Source organism: Bacillus rossius, chromosome 12, assembly GCF_032445375.1.
Source record: "Bacillus rossius redtenbacheri isolate Brsri chromosome 12, Brsri_v3, whole genome shotgun sequence".
NCBI classification, from domain to species: domain Eukaryota; kingdom Metazoa; phylum Arthropoda; class Insecta; order Phasmatodea; family Bacillidae; genus Bacillus; species Bacillus rossius.
Window position 1 is genome coordinate 43925357 of NC_086339.1, and position 8241 is coordinate 43933597.

General features: G+C 31.6%; 1 non-coding gene across 1 annotated transcript; it reads left to right on the forward strand.

Annotated features, from left to right (window-relative positions):
- Positions 1-4625: 4625 nt before the first annotated feature.
- On the forward strand, positions 4626-4698 carry Trnav-aac (transfer RNA valine (anticodon AAC)). The gene has a single exon. It is a non-coding gene; the product is annotated as a tRNA-Val (tRNA).
- The last annotated feature ends 3543 nt before the right edge of the window (positions 4699-8241 follow it).

Here is an 8241-nt window from a genome sequence, read left to right on the forward strand (position 1 = left end):
CAAGTTTGTTTTTGAGTATCATAAATGAGCACTTGTCCATCGATGTCTTTATCTGTATTTGAACAATGTCTTGAGAATTTGGGTATGGTTTTCTATTGCATTCCAGATGTTGACATTCTCAAAAATCACGACACTGTTATTGTGTACGGTATCAGTGGTCTAGATAATCATGTGGTATTACATTAACTTAAAATACTTGATACACACAAGAAAAAAAATCGCATTCAACCTCAAACAAATTTTATAGAAATAAAAATATAATATACCTATATACAATACACTAACATATTATAATAGAAAATTCCTACTTGTATGTTGCACAGGAAACCGGTATTAACATAATGAACAGCCATGAGACTTGACCTGTGCTCGTATTGTGATGTACTTTTCTCCTTATTTAATGCTATAGTAAGTATATATGGCTGGTGCTTGTTTTTTGGACATTTGCAAGAAAAAATGTGCGCTTGAAAACCCTCAAAAGACATGTTACAATTTTATGTTATAATTAATGTCTTTTTCTTCTTAAACACACATATACTAATTTACAGAGGGTCTAAATATGAAACAATGCAGTCTTAATACAATTTCATCATATAGCTTTATAATCGACATATTGTTTTCCATTTCACACAAGCTCAACATAAATGAGACTGGACTAGAATCGGCTGTCCTCACTAAACAAAAAACTTGTCTGACCAGCCTAAATGAAGTGAGATGGTGGTGTAGTAGTGGAATATAAATGGGAATGAAACAAATGTGCAATGAGAAATACTCTTTAACATTGCAATGTCACTTTCCCTAATTGAAAGACTTATTGTATCAGACAAGAGCTCAAATTGATCCAGCTTCCCTAACATTGAGTGGCCAGTGACTTGCTGAAGATACAATAGTGGCAGTCCATAAAAAATCTGGTTTCCTTAATTTTTTCTATAGATAGCATGTTAATCTACCTAAAGTTCGTGGATTAAGCTAGGTTTTATATTTGTATTTTAATACTACCAAATTGACTAAATAGCCTAAGGATAAAACAACAAATACAATATGGCAATAGTATATAGGGTCTCTAAAATCCAAATTTTCAAAGTAAATACACAAAATAATATTAACACAACAGTACTTCCACACAAACCATATTCAAATGAGATCACAAATTTATTGTAAACAAATAATATAAATAATTTTGTAATATGCAGTACAAAATTTTAAAATAATATGAATGGCGAGTTATACTTTGTACAAAATAGAAGGTAGCTAGTTTGGCCTAACTCGTCAACAATGAAGTCATTAGAGATAGAGAAACTTATTCAAACAGACAATAGGGTTTCGGATTGTAACTTCTATGATCTATGTTATGAAACCAGCCAATAATGCACCTGAAGTAAGTTAAGAACCATGTATAACCATAATCAGAAAGCCACACCAGGTCAAACCAGGTTCTTTCCATTTGAATACTTAACAATAGAGGCAAAGATGCAAAGGGGTATTTTCAATAACAAATAACAACATAGTCTGAGAAGTAGACTTTAATAAAAAAACTATATATATATATATATATATATATATATATAAATAATATATACAATACATGAAACTTTTAACTGACTCTCTATGCAGATGTTTTTGGAGATTTTTGCTGGAAAAAAAAGAAGAAAAAACAATTATTTTTAACTTGTTTCAGGTCAATTATGACATGTATGTGAGATTTTTAAACATGTAGACACTAAGTTGTTACATTATTTATTTTTAAATTACCATGCAAACAGAAAAAAAAAGTTTCTGATGCCAATGATAAATTTCAAAACTAAAAGCATCTTAAAATGGACAAATTGGTATTGCAACCTATGCATTTTTTTTTTCAAACTTATTAAGCAGGAATACTTCTTCACTGGGAATTTCTTAACATGCTATTTACATTCCTAATAATCAATTTAATGGTGTCTGGTTAATGCAAAGAGGCCCATGACATTGTATAATAACACATTTTAAGCAAAGTTTTAAAAGAAAACTTAAATTTAAATCCTAATGATTTCCTAATAAGTGTCTGTGTGAACAGTGCCTGTGATGTTACATCATTACAATTCAGCCCATGTTTTTGTGCAATAATACTCTAAAATTTCTAGTAAATTTTTGAGCAGATTCTCAATATTATCCTTTGTAGTGCACATTTAATGTTTATTTTCATTATTTAAATTGCTACCACTACATAACTATACACATGTAATCTAATAAATCATTTAATGTGTTTCCTTTATTGTCATATAATGGATGGAATTACGTTTTGTCGAACTCTCCAAATCAAACATACTTGGTTACTACCATAATTTAGCATAAGAAAAACTAATTTAAATAGAAATACCAATGATGCTTATGCTTAGTACAACACAACTCGAAGACTTGTACCTTCTCTGCGGTAAAGGACAAGATTTATTTCAATTATTTTGCGCTGCAATTCCAGCCCACCAATAAAATGAAGGCCAGATTGCAGAAATAACTTTGTTAAGCGAAATGGCAATTAATGAAACCGCTGTCTAATTATATGTGTAGGCCTAGTGCATTCACTTACAATAAATTACATTTATGACAAGCCAGATATAATAGCAGGCTTTATTAAATTTCCGTTAATAGTAATACGTAGGCCTACAACATACGATGTAAGTACTACAGAGTGCAGAACATAACATAATAAAAATAATTACTTAACCAGTAGAATTGTAAATTATTTCAAATAAAACACTTCAATATTTATATTAAAATAAACACAACATAATTAATTTATGTGTTGTGCACAGTAAATAAACATTAATTACCCTTAACTACATATTATAGGTTATGAAATATATTTACTTAAGTATATTATAAAAGCCCGAAGGTGATAACTGAATAAAATAAATTGGTTTAATCAAATGCTATTGAAACCAAAATATTTAGGAACCTATAAGCCTATATTTGTGTGATTTTTAACTAAAGATAATAAATAACCCATACATTAGCATTCGTGTTCTACAGTCAACGACCATATATAGCTACAGTAAGTAGAAAACTCATTAGATGCTTTCGCAATTTTATTAAATCGCGAATATCCTGTTAATGCATCACATAAATTAAAAAATCAGACTGAAAACAGCGCACATATAAATATGGCACGGGAATGTTAAGCATACCGACAAAAAAAGACATTTCTTAACCTACAGCTTTACACATTTCGAAGACGCATAAAAGAATGTTTCTATACCGGTACTTGCTTAAGTGCGAAAGTAAAAACAAAAAAAAAGTAAACTAACATGAAATAAATAATGTTAAAACTTACAATTTATTCACCACATATAAAAATCCAAGTACCAAAATACTGCGCCAAAACAAGAAATAATACACAAAGACAAAGATTTCTAAACTTCAGTGCCAACAAGCATGATGGGAAGTTTCAATATAATGTCTCAGATACATTTCAGAATCAACCACAATGTAATATTGCCAAACGAATCTTGCTGAAATGTATCTGAAACTTCATTTATAGACATGAGTACTATGTGTCCAATGAAATGTTTATGAAATATTCCAGAAACATGACAGATGAAATGTAATCTATTCGAAACATAGTAATGTTACTGCAATATCACAGACATGTTACTGAAACATTGTGTGCTGTATGGGACATCTCAAGAAGGAAATATAATATTTTTAATGTGACCTTTGCAGAAAGTGAACTTACCCTTAAGCTAATGTAATAAAAAAATTTCATGTCACGACGGTTTTTTCTAATGAATAATAATATTATAATTAATGTACGAACATCGTTGTAGAAATATTAAGGTCAAATAATTGTTGTTTTTATTATCTTAGACTAAATGTTATTATAGTAAAATTATTATTCGTTAAAACCTTAAACCTTCTAAAATAAATGCTGGTGGTTACTAGACGACAATTTTTTGCACCCTTCAAAGAAAATCCTTTTTATATTTGGAAATAATAAATATTTCTAAAATATTTCAAAAATCAATATATATATATATTAATAAAAATCTAAATAATTCAACACAGTGTATTAAAATGCGATATTTAAATACATTACCTTAATTAACCATAACAAACTTAAGGTGGTCTGTACTGTAAGACTATCCATGGACAATATGGCAATATCTAGGATAGGCTTCTAATGGTACTTTTGTGACTGCTCTGATACCATCTTATTCTTGGTATCAAATACTTTAAATGAGGATTTATATGAGTAACTTTAAAAAAATGTATATAAAAACATCAAGCAAGATTATAAATGTAGTAAATCTGATACTTGATAAAGTATAGCAACGAAGCTATCGCGATAGCCTTTTAAGTTTATAAACGCAGAAAATTTAACATTAGTTATTATTGTATACATTTTGATCCATGTGTAAAGACGGGAATTAATTTTTAATTACTACGAGAACAAAATACACTCCAGTCACTCGTTTACGAAGTGGTATGGCTTTGTTGTGGGAAATTTACTGACTTGGATTGGTTTCATGAATTTCTTTGCAATTTAGAAACCAGAAACTCTAATACAGTACATGACATTTTTGGGCAAGAAAAGCTCCTTGAAAACCAACTTTACAACACTACAGCCTATTATCGTAAAGCGTCTTTCACTTGTTTCCGTGATGTAGTGGTTATCACATCCGCCTAACACGCGGAAGGTCCCCGGTTCGATCCCGGGCGGAAACAGTATTTATATTTGGCTAAACATAATTCATTAAAATATTTATTGATCGTAACGAAACTAAGGTATTCCATTATTAGAAATATTTTCTCTGTTATTTATTTATAAGTATCATATAACCAGCCTAATTATGCAATTATCTGAATGCTAATCCAGATTTCGAACAATCCTCACCAACCAAAATTTTAAAGTCAAAAAGTCAAAATATTTAAACAGAAGTGTTATAAATTTTAGATCCAATATCAATTTTTCAGAACTGTAACAGTTGCAAGGTTCCATTTTTTTCTGTAAATACATAGATTGAATTCGTAATAGAGTAATTTCTGCGCATGTACCTTAGATAAACTGGCAAATAACTTTTCGCGGCTTAAAAAACGTACATTATTTATGCCTTCTTTTTTGTTTTGTTTTTGACGAACTAACATATTATCGGGCAATAATATAACGGACAATTCCAACGTAACTTCAAGCACGCCACACAGGACGCACACGCATTCAAAGCACTAAGATAACTTGTAAAATAAACGATATAGCCTATACTGCAGATCGTAAGATTATAAACACATCAAAAACGCGCAGAAAATTATATCTACAAATTCGTTTGTCAGTTTTAAAAACAATGAATTTTTTTCTAGCTGAAAGATTTGTTGCTGTGTATTAGAAATCGGTTTAATTCGCTTCAGTTTCTTGCGTCGCGTCGGTTCGACTACATCTTGTATTCTTGGATCCTCTTTTGCCAAGATTCCGCAACCGCTAACATCCTTACGCTATTCTTTTTACTGTAGGAAGTTTTCCTCTTACCCATCACTACACGGACAACGGTCCAGCTAGCCGTAACGTCAGGTGGAGAGATATGGCAACGCCGGCCTGTCTGAGCCCTCGCATCTGCGCCGTGGAGGGCCAAACCACGTCCCAGAGCGCTCTGATGGCGCGCGTCTCAACTAGAGAGCATTATTCCGTGCACAACACCACTATTTATAATGCCAAATCCAAACGGCTGGAGATAATTTTTTTTTTTACGTGACAACGGCTAATATATCGATGAACGATGGCTGCACGCACGAAAAAGTGTCCCGTTACGCACATTGTTCCGTTACGCTGTGTCCCGTTACGCAAATTGTTCCATTACGCTCTGTCGCGTTACGCAAATTGTTCCGTTACGCTGTTCCCGTTACGCTCATTGTACGCTTGCGCCGCATCTATCTCTCTTCCACTCGACTGTTTATAAAGTGAAGTGAAAAGTTAATGTGGTTTTAATTGCTTATTACAACAACAATTTCGGCATTGAAGGTTCATTTTTCTTGCATTTTAAAAATCTGATTACTAGTATAATTTCAAGTATTTATTCTTTTATTATTATAATAAAAATGATTAAATTTTATTCATAAAGTATGCAATCAATTCTTCAATGTTTTGTTATAACGTTGTCACGTTAAACTATCGTCCGTAAACCGACTTTACAGAAAACCAATTTTTTTTTTTGAAAAAGCCAGATTTAAAGTGTTAACTCGAATAAATCAGTTCGTCACAAATGTATAACATTTTAAATGCTTCGAATCCTCAAAAACTTGTAATTTGAGAAGCCCACTTCGAACAAAAAAATTAAAAATACATTATTTGTTTGCAGCATGACTTACACAATAGATTTGGAAACTTTGAGTACCTATTAAATATTCGTATAACTCTAATACAGCTATTATCTAACATTTATAATGCAAAAAGGACACTAAACAACTTCATTTCCAAAGTATTGTAAAGTAGTATTATTATTAATTATATTACAGATTTGGGCCATATATTTGTATAACTCTGGCGTGTATTGAGAGAAAAAATTCTTTTTTTAAATGTTACCGTATATAATTTTATATATTTTTTTATAAAAATGTTTAATACAGCCACTGAAATATGTTCGGAATTTCTTGCATCTTATCAAACCACGGCCTTAACATAACGTTATTGTTTAGTTGAGTATATTCTTGAAATAACACAACATACTAAATACCACCATCTTATACTTTATTTACGCGCAGAAAATTTATATATTAAAATGTGTTTACTTATTTAAGTTCCAAGAAATAGTTTGGGTCCTATGTGTTTCAACAGCAAAAGCTTGGGTGCTGTAAAACCGTTAGGGCACTATTGTTTCGTTAGTAAAAAGAATTAAATTTATTTAGTTCTTTAAACCATAAACTTTTCTCACTGCAGGCTGAAACTTAAAAAAAAAAAAAAAAAAACTTTTGGCAATCATTTTATAATTTATTTTACTAAATTCATCTGTGACCTAAAAAAGACATGAAGTAATTAAAATTCAGGAGACAAAATATGGCTTTGGCAACTGTAATAGGCTCATTTAAATTTATTTATTTTATTTGATCTTATAAATGTATGGACATAAATAATTGAATCATAAATGTTACAGTAAAAATATGCAGGTTAAGTATCCAGTGTTAACCCTTTAAGGCACACAGAAATATATTAAAAATAAATTAGATCTATTGTGTAACTTTTAGCAGACGTGGCGGAAGGAAAAATTAAAGCAGCCAATGTTGCTTGTTCTTGTTAGGATCGCCAGATAGCAGCACAAGGCTTACTCACGCGAGGTATTTCGGCAATACCACTGAAACATTGCAAATAGTAACATTTTTTCAAAGTGGTATCATAGAAATATCACTACAAAACAAAGGGTTAAAACACTGCACTACAGCTGGGCCGAATGGCCCACTCCTAATCGGGCAGCGGCGGGAACAGTGTCCGTGTAAAGGGACGTCTGAGGCTGCACTCATTGCTGTATGGCCAGCAAAGCCGGAGCTAGCAGTCCCAGTCGGGGCGACTGAACCACCTCTTTCTTTCCTTCTGGCCAATGAGGAAGCTGCATTTCAAGGATGAGCGAATATTTATTATTTATTTATTAATGTTGTAACATGCCCACCAACAGCCGAGGGCTTTAGCGGTGGGCACGACACATATATACAAGAACAACATATAAAAAATACAAACAAAATACAAACAAACAAATAAAGTTTAGAATATAACTATTAAAGATAAACATCAGAATATAAAACGCATAAAAAGAAATACAAAACATAGACATTATAATGAAATTACTAATTGCCGACAATGTAATAAATTTGATAATAAAATAACAGCTACACTTTTACTGATACTATTTACTAAACTTTTTTCTAAGATATTATAAGAGATGGATTCTGTTTTGAGAAAACTATGTATCAAAGAATGAATGTCTCATATGTGGAAAATCAAATAAATGACAATAAAACTCTGGCCACAAATATGAAATGTGGCTTGGAGAACTCCGGGTCAATGAATCCGTCCAGGGACAAAGTTTGGAGGGAAGAGAAGTCTGTTTACGAACTCGAAGGCGCGCGGATGGGTCCGGTCTTCGGAGGGTTGCAACTTATTATTATTTTATTCGGTCATGTGTTAAGAAGCATGAACGCCTATCCCAGAGAATTTGCTCGGTCTTTGAAGGGTGCGAGTAGTATTAAAATACTGCATTAATGTCCGTCCGTATTTTCAGTAGTTATGGT